The 18,601-nt window shown below is 47.0% G+C and overlaps 1 protein-coding gene and 1 pseudogene across 9 annotated transcripts in view; one reads left to right on the plus strand and one right to left on the minus strand.

The window, feature by feature from the left end:
• Positions 1-18,601, plus strand: part of LOC135897507 (intermembrane lipid transfer protein VPS13A-like) — a 1,023,564-nt gene that overhangs the window by 993,733 nt on the left and 11,230 nt on the right. The gene's annotated exons all lie outside the window — the stretch shown is intronic.
• LOC135897513 (uncharacterized) lies at positions 8,705-10,676 on the minus strand (annotated as a pseudogene).

Genomic DNA, 18,601 nt, shown 5'->3' on the forward strand with positions numbered 1-18,601 from the left:
GTAATGGTCATTGATGAGGAAGGGTATAGCAGCACAGGGAGTGACCATAAATGCATCGTATTGAAAATGGGATATGTAGTTGGAAAAGGCAGCAAGGAGTGCAAAATGGCCAGTATGAATTTGAACGCTGAACAAATAACAAATATTGTCACTAAAGTTGAGGAAGAACTTGGCAAATGGTCAAATAAGGAGTGGGAATATTGTGAGCTTCTAAATGTAATAATGACAGAAATACAGAAAGAGAAACAACATATTTGTTGGAAAGGAAAAAAGAAACCGAAAAGCTGGTGGAACAGGGAGATACGAGAAGCGAACGCCGAACGACAGAAAGCATCCCAAGAGCACAGGCAGGCAAAGGAGGCACAGTTGCCGTAGGATGAAGTAGCCAGTAAATGGGAAATATACCGGGAGAAAAAGTATATGGTTCAAATACTGGAGCACACAAAATTAAAAGGTGAAAGTGAATGTGAAAGTGAAAGCTAACAAGCAAAGTGATTTGCAACATCTGGCAAATATCTGTGGACAGGAAAGCAACAATCTAGGTTTCAAATTTAGTGTTAGAAAATCAGGTGTTATGGTATTCAATGAAAACAGCGAACAAACAGTGGTGGTACAGGGCCAGGAAATACCTCAGGTAACAGAATATAAATACCTTGGTATATGGATAAATGAAGGCAATAGATATATAGAAACACAGGGAAAAACAATAACAGTGAAGGGGAAGAGAAATGCAGCCATACTGAAGCACAGAGCGCTATGGGGATACAATAGGTACGAGGTGCTCCGAGGTATGTGGAAAGGTGTAATGGTTCCAGGACTTACTTTTGGAAATGTGGTCGTTTGCTTTATATCAGGGGTACATGCACGACTCGATGGGAACCAAAGGTCAGTGGTCGCCTCACATTGGGCGCTCACGGGAAGAATACAAATGAAGCTGTGCAGGGTGATATGGGCTGGACTAGTTTTGATGTGAGGGAAGCTCGCAGTAAAATTGAGTATGAAGAACGACTGAGGAATATGGAAGAGAGTAAATGGGCTGGGAGAGTGTTGAGGTATCTGTACAAGAAAAACATTGATTCACAGTGGAGGAAAAAAACTAGGAAGCTTACCAGCAAGTATGCGGCCTGTAGGGCAGGGCAGGATTAAGAAAAATGGGGGCCCTGGGTTAATGCGCATGCAGGCCCCCTTTCCCTATACTGGCCCCCACCCCCCTGTCGCCTGATATGCTACTGGAAATAGGCCATGTTTCATTTTAATTCCACCAAATTAAAAAGAACGAAGTGCGATCAATGGGATTATTATTATTGTTATTATTTTAAGGAAAACAACAAAACTTGCTTGAAATGCATGCTGTGTAAACACCAACACATATGTTCACTTTGTGATTAACCTGCATTCTGTTTTCAGCAAAAGCTAGGCTTTAAGGAAAAGTTTAGTGCACTCAAGGTGAACAAGAACGTAGAAAACACAACACAGCTCAGATGACGATCCTTCTGAAGCAAGGCTTTGTTTGCATTACTGAGTTTAATCGCGTGAGGAGACACATGGTTGTATCCAAAACATTCTTTATTAAAATTCAAGCATCAGACTGCAGTAATCGCTTCACATGTTACTCTATAAGTATGCTATAGATATATACAATACTTAAGACAATACAAACACCATAAAAATGCACTATAATACAGATGAAAATTACCAACTGTAATTACAAAACATTATTTGAAAATATTTTCGTTACAGGTAAGACAAGCAAGGACGACACCAAATAAACGTGGCACTATCAAAAACAACAAAACTACACTTCTTTATAAGCACACTCAATATCACAAGAAGAACAAGCAAGAGACGAACAACGAAGATTTGCATATCTTGAATTACACTGCTCAGCGTTTCATTGCCAACGTGGAAACTGGAAGGCGACACAACGAACTTATTGGAACTATTCATGTATAGCGCAAACAGTCCTCTTTTAAAACGGCATCTTTCGTGCCTTCGCTCAGGAGGTCACTTTTTATGGACATGATAGCAAGCGAGTTCACCTTGTCGTCGAGGAGGCTCGACTGAAGGCGATTTTTTATCAGCGACAACTTGGGAAACGATCGTTCGGTCTCACAGTTTGACACAGGTATGCTTAAGTACATTCTCAAAGCAATAGAAAGGTTCGGAACATAAATAAGCTTTCTTTCGTGCAGCAACTTCATTATTCCCAAGGGACTCGTGTCCTGGCAAACAGAGTTGTGCAGAAAGTTCACAAACTGAACGATTTCAGCGGAAAATGCTGGCTCCAAATAATTTTTGCAGGTTTTTACTAACTTCTCAGCCTGCTGTGCCAGAGAGGCCTTGCTCCCAACTTCTGTCAACAATTTTAAGAATCCGAACCTTTTGCAGAGTTCAGTGTAGGCAGCCTTCCGCACTCGCAAAGCAGAGCCTAGACTGTCAAGTACAACATTCTAGGTCTCTACGATAAACCTTTTTCTACCTTGTAGCGCACTATCGCTTATTCCGTCCGGGTACTTACTCAAAACGATGCGTTTGCCCTCATCCTGATAACTTTGATTGGCAATTAGCGTGCGTGCTCTCTCTTTGAAGGTATCAAAGAGAGGTCGCAAAGAATTAACAAAGCCTTCTAGAGAGCTCAACAAGTCTACAGCAGTTGAAATGTCTAGGCCTGGTTTCTGAAATACTATGCTCATTTTGTCAAAGCGCTCCAAGATTTCACTCCAGAAAATCACCATGAATTCAGTCTCTAGTTTTGTCATTTTCTTGAAGAGAGAGTCGCTTCGTTCCTAGTGTCACCATTTTCTTCCTCGTTCTTTAATTAGCTTCAAGGCAACAGAAGACTGCATTGACATTTTTCAGAATGGCCTTACAGGATTCAGCGTGTCTTGACCACCTGGTCTCGGAGAGACTTTTCAAAACAAGCTGCTGGCCAGTTTCGTCCATGCTGTCCAAAAGATGCCTCAATCGCTTAGGTGAGGCAGCAAAAAACACATAGTCTCTGATTTACAGTGAAAAATTTGACTGCCTTAAGGCAACTGTCAACGCTACATGCGCCAACTAAGTTCTGTGAATGACCAGCACATGGGACATAGACTGCCAATTCGTTCAGGTGTTTGATTTGAGCTTGCAGTCCTTTGTATTTTCCTGACATATTACTCGCATTATCATAAGCTTGGCCATTACAATCATCAATTGAGATGCCATTGGTCGTCAAGAGGGACATCACGGTATCGAAAAGATACAAGCCGGTATGCGATTCAATTGGAACAAATCCAAGAAAGCGTTCGTCCACTTTCCCATTTAAATAGTATCGTAAAACAACTGACAGCTGATCAACGTGAGTAAGGTCTGGAGTCGAATCAACAATTAAAGAGAAGTATTTTGCGCATTTCACTTCGTCAACGAGACTTTCCTTGACAGCCTTTGCCATATGCTCGATAAATTCATCACAAATGGTTTTTGACAGATACGATGGGTGACCTTTTCCTTTGTTCCTGTAGCATTTGATGTGCCCCTCTAGAAAGGGATCAAACTTGGCAATGGCATCAAGCACTCCTATATAATTGCCATTTCTCGGTCAACCAAAAATTTACTCACTCCCCCTAAACGCTAGGTTGGGCTCGGCTAGAAGCTTAACTACAATGACTATGCACTTCAACTCCTCTGTCCAGTAAGCGGCCTCAGTGACAAGATGCTTAACCAGCTCCTTGTCAATTGTGCTGCTCGAGTTAGAGTGGGTGAGCCATGCTGCCACGTAGTTCTGGTGCTCAACGCTATTTTCATGTGCGCAAACCTTTTCTTCTGCTCTTTTCCAATCAGAAAATCCATACGTGGTGAAAGCACTGGGGTTGCTTGATATCGAAAATAGTTTGCACATGAAACAGTAAATGGAACCTTTGGACTCCGAGTACATTAACCAGTGTCGCTTGTATGCCTCCCCATTTACAGCCTTTCTCTCGAAAATATGAGGTAACCTATAGCGTTCCTGAGTTTTGTATTGCCTTTTGGAAGATGGAAAATTTTCTGTCCGATCTTGAAAATACAATGGCATTTTCTCAAGGCATACACTCCGAAAGCTGTCAGTAATAACATCCGGCCACTTAGCAGGGTCACTTCGGAGAATCTTGCAATGTACCTCTTGCTGTGGAGGTGTCTGCACTTCTGTGTTGCCGCAACGAGAAGCCGTCTCATTCGTCCTCTTGAGGCACACGTTATGGGTTCGGGAACATGATTATTTGAAACCAAACTAACAGGAAACAAGTGAGTCGGTTCTTGGAGTGTTGTTTCCTGGTGCTCGTCAATAGAAGGAGGCTCACCAGGGAGGTTTTGCACCTGTTGATCAACAGTAGTAAAAACTGGGTGGGGCGGACCGTACACCTGAAGCTCTGTGGCAGAGGCCCGGCCGAGTAGCATAGACGTTGCTGACTCAGGAACAGGACAGGGATCAGTTAGCGTCGGTAGCTCAGAAATATGGACGACCGAGGTTGGCACCATTTTCACAGGATCCAGACAACCAAAATGAGTTAAACCTTGCTTCTTGCCAGGAAACTGTGGTGATGGAGTTGTCAAATCCTCGACAGAAGCACAGTCGGTACTATTGGGAGTTTGACACGGACTCTGGGTAGAGCTATCATACTGCTCCGCGGAAGCTGCATTCAGTAGGTACTTTGTCATCTTTGGTAGCTTCTTTTCATGCTCTTCTCTTTCTAACTTCACCTTTCGTTTAGACGCACCACTTTGATGATTCCGACCGAGCATTTTTGCATGAATGGATGCTAATTGTTCACCGGGCACTTCGTCAGTGCAACGCGACCGCAGGTGTCCAACAGTGGCCGTCCCGATGACTGGCCCATGCTGCCTGGATGGTCCGTGGCTGGCCGAGAGTGGTGCGTCCCCCGGGGGCTCCTCTGCGGGCGGGCTTATGCAAGCTTAATTGGCGGCTCAGGGCTGAATCACAGCCCGCGATCAACTTTCTTTTATAGATGCGCGCCGCGTCTTTCTGTTAATAGCGCCAAAGCAGGCATTCACATACGCATAGAGTTCCTTGTACAAGTTCCCTCCTTCTCCGTACAAATTCACTCCTTCTCCCATTCCGGTCTCGTCTTCCTATTGGCTAGGAGCAATCGTCTGTTCTCGGAGGTTCTCGATTTTTCTTTCGCCCCGTCGACGCCAAGCGCGAGAACGAAGGGGAGAGGGCGACTCCTAGCCCGGGCGAAGTTGCGTGCCCTTCGTCGCCTCCTAGTCATCTTTTTCTACTTCTTTTTGGAAAGTTTGGTGGTCAGTCTAACCTACTTTTTCCATCAAGCGCGCGCGAGGGTGTGCAGCCACTAGGCAGGAATGGGCCCTGGAGACAGGCCTTTGTGTCCAGCTCTCCAACTTCCCCCTTCACTCTTCCACAACTCTAGCCCGAACAGCGAAGATTCCATGCCCCACAGCATGCGGACAAAAGCATGTGTGACGTCTTCTTTCCTTTCCTGCCTAGACTCTGCCATCAGACTCATCATCATCTGCTATCGGACTCATCCTTTTCTGTCCAACTTACCATCACGGTAAAGAAAAGTCGAATGGGAGGCACTGTTGGGTACTGCAGCACATCCTTTCTATGAGAAGGACAGCGGCGGAACTATATAAGAGGTGGAGGGTGGCGTGGTGGTGACGAGGAGCAAGGGAGATTTAGGTCCTCATCCCACATTACATGTTTTAGGTGTTTCCCCCTTGCCCCTCCTCTCCAGACAGCACTGGACAGATGGACTGACAGGAAACCACGAAAACTCTTACAAGCAAACGCACCTTGCTTCGTAAGAGAGCAGGCCCCGCCGGGGTGGCGGGGGATTCCTGTTTTTGCATCTCGACAAGCTCTCCCCAAATAATCAGGCTAAACACATGCTGTTACATTAGGCGGGGGTCCCCGTCTGCTCGTTCTGGTTTTCTCGCTTCATACATGTCGCTTGAAGTTCCGTTGCCCATAGTTCCATATACTAAGCAGGCTAGAATAAGTGGGCTCCCTTCTCCTACTGTCTGAGGTGAGGCCCTGGGCTGCAGCCCCCTTAGCCCCCCTCCCCTTAATCCAGCGCTGCTGTAAGGTGGGCAGCACAGCTACAAAGAAGGTCACGCGGAAAGTCAGAGAGGCCGAAATATTCTCATGGGTGGCGGCAATGGAGAAGAAACCTGCCATGAGTAACTACTTGAGAGGAAAAAACGAAATCAGGAAAGAAACAATTTATGATAACTCGTAAGGAAACTCATTACTTATCGAAGCAAGATTGGGATGCCTTAGAACATGCACTTATAAAGCAGGATATAAGGAGGAAGAATAAGCATGTGCTTGCTGCGGTAAAGCTAGAGAAACTATGGAGCATGTTTTATTAGAATGTGAAGACGTCTACCCAGCGGTCGATTTAGGCATCACTGGCCTCCTTGAAGCCCTTGGGTTCAGCGAGAGCAGTGGAAAAGAAAACATGTCCGTAATAGGGATTAGTAAGAGGCGATTGGAGGATTGGTGGAATAAAAGTAGGGAAACGACAAAAAACAGAGATGTGCAATATCACAGTGCACAATAGGGAATCAGAAAATTTGGTTGTGGGAGTTCATAGTTTTTTTTAAATTTTTTTATTGTTTAACCTAGGTAGGACATTAGGCAGTATAATAGGAAGAGCTTGGTGGCGCAACCCACCGCCCCGTTCCAAAGGGGACGCTCATAACATCCATCCATCCATAGCTGCTGTCAGCTGCTCATGATGGGAGCACAACGCTTCTCTCTTGGGACTGCATTGGGCAACGTTACTAAACTGGCACTGGGTACGTAGATGGTTTCCTCTCGTCCTCCGGCCCCTTTGTGTCACGTACTTGAGCTCCTATACGATGCCTTTGTCCGTATGGCAAGCGCATACCTTGTGTTGATCCTGTCCGGACGCTAAGCCGAAGAGCGGTGCCTAGTGCTCGCGAATGGTTGAACTTTGCAGAGCTGCACTTATCAGAGGCCCAAGGTAAAGGAGATTACCTGAGCTCTTGCAAGTTGGCGCATTGGTTATCGCAAGAGCAAGCACATAGCTGCGACGACTTTTCTCAGCGGCATGTCGTGGGAGCCTTTGCTCTTGCAATGAGTTGCTCTAGGTGCCCCTGTTCGTATTTTCGCCCTTGGCGTGGGAGACCTTTGATTCCCGTGAACCCAGGGACTGTTCTTTTGTGCAGTGTTGGGTGCCACCAGAGACAATAAATGATTTCCAGCAACTGATCAGGGCAATACTGTGTATTCCTGCGTTTGTAGTGCTTGGTAGTCCCTTTGCAGCCTGATTATGCGTGCAACGGCATGCTAGGCGAAGGCTGACGCGACCTTGTGGCTCGCTAAGCTCAAACCTGCGGTGGTCAGTACTCCTGCGAGACCCTAAGACCCCCATAAATTGAATTTCTCGAACTACAAGCTGCAGCTGCTACTGTGTTTACTAAGAAAGCAACTCATGATAATATAATCATAAGTGTAATCAAAGATAACATTCATTTATTAGGTCCACTTTGTGCCACATATTTAATCATTCTGTAAAATCTTCAACCTGTTCATCAATGTTTAAAGGGACACTAAAGAAAAATACGTTTTTTTTTTCAATGCTGTAAGCTATTAATTTTGACCACCTGTGGTTCTTTAATGCGCATAGGGCAGTGTGTTCAAGAAGACTATGTTTTTGTTGCCATGACCTTCCCTCAAGTAGGCCCATCTCCAAAAGTTATTGTCACTGCCATCAATGTGCCAGTCACTTTCATAATCGACACAGGTGCAGCAGTGTCAATTTTTGGCGAAAGTGATTAAGAGCTATCGCCTAACGGTGAAACTCCAGGAAACATCCATCAGAGTGTTCCCATACAAAGCAAAATCCTACAAATTAAATCTCCTACAAATTAAACTTCCTACAAATTAAAACTCCGGGCTCACCACAAGAAGTGAAGAGCCTGCTAGGAATGATTAACTATACAGGCACATTTCTGAGAAATCTTGCTGACCTCACAAAGCCTTTACGTGAACTGACATTGAAGAATGTTGTATGGGAGTGGACGGAACGACAGCAGGACGCTCTTGAGAGCCTAAAGCAAGCCATGTCCAATGCCTCTACCCATGCTTACTTTGACCTATCCAAACCAACAGAACTTGTGGTAGATGCAAGTCCACATGGACTGGGTGCTACCCTCACACAGCGTGACAATAAACACATTGTAGTGATAGCTTATGCAAGTAAAGCGCTTACACCAGTTGAGGGCTGCTACTCCCAAATTGAACATGAGATGCTCGCAGCCTTATGGGCCATGGAACACTTCTGCCTTTACCTTTGTGGCATCAACTTCCTTTTGCTGACTGATCGCAAGCCTTTGGCAAGCATACTGGGAAACCCGAGATCATCGCCATCTGCTTGCATTGAGCGCCTCACTCTATTCATTCAAGAAGTAACAAAATTTGTTGCTAGGCTAGTTGGTTCATGCTTAACAACTGAATACTCGTAAGCACAGTTCCAAGACAGGAAAAAAACAAAACACGGAAGCATAGTGCAAGCACTAACTCGAAACTAAATTTAGTTGAATGAATTTATGAATGAAACCACGTTTATTCCACATTAAAATGCGCCGAAGACGCTGCGGTGGAAAGAGGAGGGGTGTTATTTCAAAAGGGGAAAGGGTAAGGCTGCCTCCGTTTTATTAATGAACGTCCTGGAGGCAGCTAAGGGACTGCATGACGCTTATGGCTGTCGCGGAGCCGATTGCCGACGGGTGGTGCTGCAGGGTCCTGAAGGAACAGCAGCAGTGCTCGCCAGAGCTCGATGGCATGGTCCGGAGACGTGGTATCCAGGCAAGCCCAAGTCCGGAGAGAAGGCCAGGGCACGAAGCCTTGCTGGGATGTAGAGGGGGCACTCCCAACAAAGGTGGTTTAGATCAGCACGACATGTGCACATGGAATAGTACCCACCTACAGGTGGTGGTGTGTCACCCTTGTGGAAACGGTTCAACAAGTGAGGAGTAAGGAGGGTGCTTGTCTGGATTCTCCGAAGCAAGACTAACTCTCGCCGACTGAATACCTTCGGTGCAAGCGACGGTATAGAGAGTGGATTGCCCACTGCTGCGAGGTAGGCGGCACGTCGTTGTTTGGTTGCATGCTTGTCTGCCATTGGGTCTGCTACCTCAGGTGTGGTAGCTAGGAGAGGATAAGGATTATCGGAGGCTCTGGCTAGCGCGGTAGAGAGATGAGCGTGCGTCAGTCTATGAGCCTTCTCGTTTCCGGGGATACCACAGTGCGCAGGGACCCAGTGAATGGTAACATCGTGACTGCATTTGCGGAGCAGGCGTGCCTGGTGCCAGATCTTCTGCAGTACGGGGTCTGTGTAAATAACGTTAGTACATGCTCGATGGGCAGCCTGGGAATCTGTGTACACATGATGGTGAACTGGGTCAGTTTGAGAGGAATTTGCGAGGGCCCACTCCAAATAATGTAGGATGGCCATTAGCTCAGCGAGGGTGCTGGACATTGCTTCTGCTGATATATGATGGCGGCGGTTCTGATTTTCATTTGTCTGGTCATACCACGCAGTCGCATAACAGGTGTTACTAACGTCGTCTGCAGGCAGTGCAGCGTCCATGTATACGATGCGTTCAGTCAAGGAGAGTGAACTCGTAGCTTTGGCATGCCTCTTGGCATATGCAAGGCGCCGCATTCGCTGAGTAGGGTCCATATTGAGAGGAAGTGGCCTGCCATGGGTGAGAGCCGTGATTTCCCACGGCGGCGTGTTGTTGGGCAAAATGGGCATTTTGTGGACGTCATACCCGAGGAGCATGAGTGTGTGTCGCCCGGCTTTTGTGGTGCAAAGTCTCGTCTCTTGTGTATAAATGTGCATGTCTACGAGCTCGGAGAGGTTGTTGAGTTTGCTACAACTTTTAAGTGCTTCGAGGCTTGTGTACCTTGGGAGTCCAGTTACAATGCGTTTGGCTTCGTTAAGTAACCGGTCGAGCGCGTGCATCTGTGTGCGATTGACTGGATGATACGGCAGCCCGTACATGATACGGGAGACAAGAAAAGCTTGAGCGAACTGCCGCATTTCATGTTCGTTTACTCCACGGGTGCGAGTAGAGATTCTGCGTAAAGCGTGCAGGATTTGTTTGCTGGTCTTCGTAACGCATTGGAACCAAGTGTTCGCTGTGCAGTTCTCGTCTAGGTGCATACCGAGTATTCAGATAGTAGATTTTCGTGTGATGGGTTGGTCACCGATGTACAGTTTAAAAGACTGCTTTTCTTCCTGCTTTCCAAATGTAGACTTGCCACCATGAATGACGACAAACTCTGTTTTGTCTGGGGCAGTGTGTAAACCTGTTTCCGTGGCATAGGCGTGAATAATGTCAAGAGCTCATAGCAAGACGTCCTCCTGCTCCCCGATGCACCCTTGATGCGTCCACAAGGTGACGTCATCGGCGTACACCGCGTGTTTCCAGCCCGATACGTCGGCAAGGCGCTTAGGTAGCTGGTGCATAGCTATATTAAACAGCGTCGGTGAAATAACCGAGCCGTGGGGGACGCCTACATGGTTGGTTCGTATGGCACTGGCGTCGGGACCAACTTCGACTTGGTAGCTTCGCTCTTCAAGGAAACTCGCTATGAAGTTGTACATCTTCCCTCTGATGCCAAGGGCACGTGCTTTGATCATGATAGTGTTATGTGGGACGGAATCAAATGCCTTGCGTATGTCCACTGTGACAACGGCTTGCGGGTGCGCCGAATTAGCGTCGAGGATGTCCTGTTTTAGGTGGGCTAGCACATCCTGTGTTGATAGCCCACGGCGAAATCCATACAGTGCAGGAGCCAAAAGGTCGCGATCTTCCAGGTACCACATCAAGCGTGTGTTGACCATGCTCTCCATTACTTTACAGACACATGAGGTCAAAGAGATCAGACGGAGGTTGGATAAGGTATGTGGTGGTTTACCAGGCTTCAAAATGGGCTTGACCACCGAAAACTTCCAAGTGGAAGGTAGTATCCCGGTATCCCAGACTCGATTAAATTCTTCGAGAGGAGCGTGCTTGTGTTCAAGGGGCAGATTGCGTAGATGAGCCACGCCCACCTCATCGACCCCTGGAGCACTACGTACGTTAGCACACTGCAAGGCGTGCTCCAGCTCGATCATGGTGAAGGGGCTGTTAGGTGGTTCATTATCTTCAGAATGTACATACTTCTGGTATGTGGTGTCTGTTGGGCGAGACGTCTGCAGGAAAAACAGTTCAGCGGCCTGTTCGGCAAGTTCCTGAGCGCTGATGCCTTCGCGGAGGGCCACACGAGCCGTGCCATTGTTGGTCTTGCGCTGGCCGTGAAGAGAGCGCAGGATGGCCCAAACCTTGAACGTATGAGTCTGCCCATTGATGGATTCGAAAATTCCCATCCAGGGGTCTGACGCGAGCATAGTCGTATATTCTTCGATCAAACGCTGTATTTTGCGCAACCGTGCTTTGTGGTGAGCAGTGCGACCAGACCGCCTGTACTGAGCGAGTATCCGGTGCCTTCTATTCCATAAAGTGAGCAGATGTCTATCAGGCTCTGGGTGGTCAGAGGGAACCCGTAAGTGTTTGGTGGCTCTTCGCTTCGCTACGCACAGCTGTGATACCAGATGGTCAATGTTCTTGGCTGGAGACTGCTGCTGCAGTAACTCGCAGTATTTGTCCCAATTTGTTATGTGGCTTAGCCGTGTAGTGGCGTGTGACTTCATCTTCGGATTGGCGTGGCCTGTGCGAAAGCGTATGAGGATCGGAAAGTGGGCGCTCCCCATGCAATCGTCCAGCACCTCCCATCGAAAAAGCTGCGGACGAGTACTCCAGGTAAGATCTGGTGACCTGTCTGCTTGGTGAACTGTCTGTCCCAGCCTCGTGTGTGCTTGAGGAATGTTGAGGAGTGTCAGCCCGTACTCCGAGGTATCTTGCATGATGCGCCGACCGCGCGGGCTGCATTTGTTGTATCCCCAGGCGAGTGCTGAGCGTTAAAGTCCCAGCACAAAAATATGGTGTCTTGCGGATAAATCTTTTTAAAGTGGGAGATGAAGGTGAGATCAACGAGTGCCCTAGTTGCCTTATTCCTTGTGTTCTCGGGAGACATGTAGACGCAAAAGATGAGCATTGTACGCTGTGATGAGACTTCTAACCGGCATCCGACAACGCTAAGAGTAGCGCTGCACCACGGTTGCGTGTCTAATTCCACGTGTGTAGTTCCCCGTCGCACGTACAATGCTGTCTTCGTCAGTTCAGCGACTTTTACAGGTGGGGCATAGTCGTCATAGCCGATTACGCTCAGCATAGGGCCATTCACTTCTTGAAGGGCAATGACCAAGGGACTGGTGTTGTCTCGCTTGCTGGAGAGCCGGGTGATCATGTCAACCCTCTTGTTACGAAGAGAACGACAATTCCATTGCAGGACAGTTGCCCATGGTGATGAATTTGAAGAGCTAGACATGGTGAGGCTGTGTTGTTTCAGCAGCAATGAAGCTTGGTGGTACTCAAGGCGTACACATTGCTGGTGCTCCTGCGGGTGTCGGAGAGGTTGTGCCAAAAGGGAGAGTGCCGGAAAGCATGATACGCTCCATGATGGTGCGGACGCATGTTTCTATGGCCCTGTTAATAAGCTGTTGGACGCTTTGATGGATGGACTTCTCTATTTGCGCCATACGATTTTCAAGACATCGCTCGAGATCGTGAAGTGTCATTGGAGGGGCAAGATATGGATTATCGCTGGAAGGTGTAAGCACCGTTAACTGAGCTGGCGAGTTAGCACTTGTACTGTGCTTCTTTCTTTTACAGTGCCACGACATCTCAAAGGCCTTCTCAGTTCAAGAAGTCGCTGACGCAGCTAAAGCAGACTAGCAGCTACAGTTACTTATAAATGCTATCCAGCACTCCACACTCAACAGCCGAATCTCAGCTGAACTGAAGCCATTTGTATATATAAAGACAGAATTAACAACAATACCTGAGGGCATCATCCTTCAAGGAACATGCCTAGTTCTTCCCACTACTCTGCAGAAACAAGCAGTGCTGCTCACCCACAAGGGCCATCAGGGGATCGTCAAAACAAATGTTGAGAGAGAAAGTGTGGTTTTCAGGCATAGATAAGCTCGTGCACACTTTGATTAAAAGCTGCCTACCATGGCAAGCACCTGTACCTCAAGCAAAGCAAGAACCACTTGCCATCACGGAACTGCCCAGTAGTCCCTGAGAAGAGATGTCGGTCGACTTTTGTGGTCCCTTCCCAGATGGAAAGTACGCTATGGTGGTGGTAGGTCACTTCTCATGATACCCAGTAGGATAAGTCATACACTCCACAAGTGCAAACAATGTGCTTCCCTCACTGCAACAAGTGTTTCGCCAGTTCGGAATCCCTGCACAGGTAATAAGTGACAATAGGCCACCGTTCCAAGGCCGAGAGTTTGCTGCACTCTCAAAAGAGTTAGGATTTCGGCATCATCAGATCACACCTTTGTGGCCTCAAGTGAATGGCGAAGCTTAACGGTTCATGAGAACATTGAAAAAGCATGTTCACACAAGTCAGCTTGAGAACACAGATTGGAAAGTAGAGCTCTACACTTTCCTGATGTCATACAGGTCTTCAAAACACTCGACTACAGGAAGATCACCATATGAACTGCTGTTTGGGAGAGCGATGAAAAATCTTCTGCCTTGCTACGCTGAAGCTGCTTTGGTAACGGAAGACTTAACAAAACTGAAAACAACTGTGCTCGAGAAAAAGGCATACAACAAGCAACATGCTGGTGCACGAAGGCACGCTCAACCACATCACTTCTGTGTTTGTCAACGAGTCTTGTGCAAGACAGACACGACAAATTCCCTCCATGCTATGATCCAGACCTTTATACCATTGTCAGTATTCACGGATCACAAATCAAGGCATCGAGAGGAAATAGAGTAATAACGCACAACTCAAGTTTTTTCAAAGATGCCTCTGGCCTTAAAGGGACACTAAAGGTTACCAGAAACTCAAGTTAAAGTGGTAGAGCAATGTTCTAGAACGTCTAAGGCGTCAATATAATCGCGAACAGAGCTTTAGTAACCGAGAAATTGAGGTAAATGCATGACACGATTTGAGACCCCCCAGCGACATTCCGGTACTAGCCCGATGACGAAAGCACTCCTCATAATTTGTGTTACTAATACTCATATACTCGTATTAAAAATATCATTTCATTCGATTATAAGACGGAAAAAAATACTGCTTGTCTACGTCTATTCGATTCTAAGAAAAAATAACATTTTGACGTTACCCTTCAGTAATATGGGTGTTCGAAAGGTTTTGTTTTCGCTCGACTCTGCACGCTTGACTCTGCGCCGCGCATGCTTTGGAGTTTCAGTAGTTTGGTTATCGCGTCGTGCTGTGAGGGTTCTGCTGGCTCGCGAAACTTTCATTTGGAACAAGCAGCGAGAATACCACGTCCATGTGATGTCGTGGAAAGCCCTCGTTGCTTTCCTGCTCCACAGAGCCGGTGTCGAGGCCACCGTCGTAGTACGCAACGACGCCGGCAGTGCGAGCCCTCAGCAGTGGGTCGCGCTCGTCAGTGCTCAAATCGCTGAAGTTGAGCCCACCATCGCGAGCCAATCTGTCGGTGTCAGGGTCCATTGTGACGAGCGTCGAAGTTTGCGTCATAGAATGAAGTACCAGCTTATGGGCGTCTTGCGCTGGAGTTTGAGGTATAGTAGCGGCACCTGGTGGCGGTGTGGGAAACGACATCTGGGTCGTACCAGCTTGGGTCGTATTGAGCCCTGGCTGTGGCGAAGCACGTTTCTAGGCCGAGTTTTGCATCGATTCGCACTTTTTTATGCCCTGTTGCGAGTGTAAAAAGGCTCGTCACTTCTCACAGACCACGCCGACCACGCTGCGAGCTCGCCGCAGCTTATAGTTTTAACAAAAACGGACTCTCCGTGTGCCGTGGGACGTAATGCTGGGAGCAGAAGGAATCGGTGATGCCGATCCGGAGAGACCTAGCCCAGCCTCGAAAAGGCGTCACCGTCATTACTTCTGCGTCGTGGGCTGCCATGAACAAGAAGGCCTGAATCCTAACATCAGATTCTAATGTTTTCCTTCAAGGCCTCACGAAGTGGAGTGTCGGGCGCGCTGCATAGCTGCACTTCGTCGCGCTGAGTAAGCGAAACTTCGTGCTATGCTGACTGCTTCGCCTGTCTTGAAGCTTGCTTGATTATCTGCGTTCGAAATTTCGGTGTTTTGCACCTACAGTCCCGACAGAAGACCGACATAGCAGCAGGCATGGCTGGTAATTCACGATTCGAGACCCGGCCACAGCGACAATTAACAATTGGACCGATGCGAAGTGGTGAAGTGTGTGCAGATGAGCACAAATGATCGGGCTCATTCGATGATAATTCACTACTCCACTACGAGCAGCACAGGTTAAGAGAGTTAAATGCGCTCATCCTTGATCTCAAGCCAGCACGTTGAGGCAGCGCAGCAAGGCAGTATTGATTGCAGCACATCGATGTTCGAGCGCTGTCATTAAAAGCTACATCAAGCGAGCAGTGCACAAGCTCACGCTACAGCGCGATTCGCAAGCACGTGCGAGCTCATATCCATTGCATCAGTTTAGCGGCATGCAGTCAACAAAGATTGCAGGAGGCCCGCCGTTTGGCGGCATGTCGAAAGACCGCTGCTGTCGCGACGCGTACGATCGTGCGCTCGAGCAGTTCGTACATCGCGGCACGTATTGTCGTGTGCTCGAGCAGTTTCGTACACATGATGTCTGCTTATCGCTACTGTGGATTCACTCGCGTTTGTGCGCCTGAATCTAGCAGCTGGCGTGCAAACCTTACCTGTAGTTCCACTTCGTACGCGACTCGCTTCACATGCGATTGACACCGTGCTAAAACTTCGCCGCCTAATTCTTGAACGGCGTAAACGTATTCGGCACTGCATAATTTCTTGCCTTTACGCAGCGTGCCACCCCTGAAAAAATCTTCGGCGCCCGATATACGCAGCAGGCCGTGCTACAACACAACTGAAAGTGGCGGGTCCATATTGTAAACGTCCTCTCCGAAGCAGATGACCGAGCTTGGTACGACCCATTTTGGAACAGAGGGCACTTTTTAGCACCTTTCTCGCAGCGCCCCCTGGGCAATGCAAGAGCCCCATGGTCGCGCGTTTCTCCTTCCGCTAGCCACCATACTCCCGCTTTTGCTCTGCTGTCGGCTCTGTCTTGGCTCTGTTTCTGGCCACGCGTTTGCGTTTTGCGCAGAAAAGCCGTAGCGCCGTCTGTGGACGCCGTTCTACTCACCGATGGCGCAACGTCACTATGACACCATGATGTCAGTACTCCTCGATCGGAGGGCGGGCGATTTGAACTGCGCTAGAGGTACGCGGACGCTTCAGAACACATTTTCTCATGAATAAGTATCTCCTTGGCATGAAACAAGCGTTTCGAGGTTTCTGGGATGGTATTTCAACAGTCCACATTGACTTAATAGTAACCTTTAGTGTCCCTTTAAACAAGCACCAGCCAGAACATCATTTGACTGTGATGACATTGTATATCCTCTACCTACCTCAGTGCCCGGTCCTGCACCACCTGTATTACACCAGAGTCCTCCAACGCAGCGCTACCCAAAGAGAAACAGAAAGCCTCCAGGTCACCTTTCTGATTTCACAACCTCACTTTGTGACTGTTTATTGATAGGAGACATTCACGACCTTTCAGCAGTGAACTGTTTTGTTTATAGTTTTCTTAATCACATTATGGGCACATTCATTTAACTTTCTCCAAGGAGGCTAGGGTAGTGTAATTATTAATAGCATTTAGCCAAATGTGAATATTCGGTTGGCAACTGTGGGGCAATAAAACATGGGAGCTTAAGCACAAGCTCGTATCGCCGTATCACCCCAATCTAATCAATTAGACTGCATCCCAGTCTACGGGAACACAAAAATGACCCCTCCCCCCCCCCCCCCCCGGCAAGAGCATCGCAGCAGCTGCAGTGCTTAACTTTGTATTAACGTGCAGCAGTCCAGAGAGCAGGTAGATGGAATTGTAGAGAGGAGGCAGAGAATGGGTAGAACCAACACAGTCAAGGAATAAGTGAATAACAGCCTTGCGACCCTTCGCTTGCAGCTCACAAATCTGGTGGGAGGGCAGGAGAGGAAAAGGAGACTTAAGAAGGCAACAAAATGCTACTACTATACATGACAGCAGTTGGAAACAAACTGGATAATATTATGTTTGAGATATGGTATGGCACCTTTCTACTATTTCTGAAAATATACACCGCGCAAATTTGTCAAGCAGACAACTGATGTAGGTCGTACAGATGCAGTACCGCATTAAAACATCATAGCATCTGTGCGACACTACGGAAGCGGCTGCACGTCGAATCAACACTTCTGTGCTTGCCACTGTAGCTTTGTGCCTATGGCATTGCTTGAGGTTGTGGGTTCAATCCTGACCAAGGCTGCTGCATTTCCAATGGGGCCGAAACACAAAAACGCTAGAATACTTAAATTTAGGTGATCGTTAAAGAACCTCAGGGAGACAAAATTAATCTGAGGTCCACCAATATGGCGTGCCTGATAATATGATTGTGTTTTTTGCACGTACAGCCCCATAATTCAATTAGAGTTTAACACTTTTGCCATGATGCAATGTGCCGTATAAGGCAGTGACAATGCTAATCTTCTCAGAGGTTATGAACAATGGCACACAAGAATGCCTCAAGCAAACATGTCTCGCTCAGTGTTCTGTCTACTACACAGACAAACAGCATTGGTGCATGCAAGGTAATATTTAACATCAACTCACCACTCTTGTATTGTACTAAACACTGAAGAAATTAAACTTTCACCATCAGCATCACCGCTATTTATCATAGGTCAAAGAAAACAGCACAGGAAGCTTTGCTTACATCGATTCCTACAGTGCATAGGATCTGTATAATTTTTTAGAGCTAGAAACAATCTACGAGGCATGACGCCTACTCAAAAAGGCAGCTGAAAATCAGCACAATGGCAAATTGGTGACTGTATTCAAGATTTACAGGGTGATCATTTTTAAGTTTTATGGAATTTTTAAAAATCACCTATTGCAGATAACATACTTTTAATCCTTGAGCTGTATTATTAGAAGAGGTGGACATTACATGAAATTGAAACACATATTCAACTAATTAACAATTTACTCATTAACTTTTGAATTAATTATGTTCCAACGCATGTGGCAGTTGACGAATTGTAGCCAATGAGTTTGCAAGGCATATTTACTTGGAATGAATTTACTGAATGACACCAGTAAACACGCCATAGAAATGTACTGCTGTTATACATACTTTTCTAACAGTGCTTTTTTATGCATTGAAGCATAAAAGCAGTGTATTTCGTCCTACACTTTAGGAAATGATATTGCAAAACTGGTTTAATCCTAGAAATTCATTGCAAGTGGGTACATCTTGCAAACTTACTGGCTATGATTTGTAAATTGCAAGATATGCTGTAAAGTAATTAATTAGGAAATTAATTAGTGAACTTTCCTTAACTAATTGAATATATGTTTCGAGTTCTCGTGCTAGTAATTTCTGCCTCTTC

This window comes from Dermacentor albipictus, chromosome 5 (genome assembly GCF_038994185.2).
Source record: "Dermacentor albipictus isolate Rhodes 1998 colony chromosome 5, USDA_Dalb.pri_finalv2, whole genome shotgun sequence".
Taxonomy (NCBI): Eukaryota; Metazoa; Arthropoda; class Arachnida; order Ixodida; family Ixodidae; genus Dermacentor; species Dermacentor albipictus.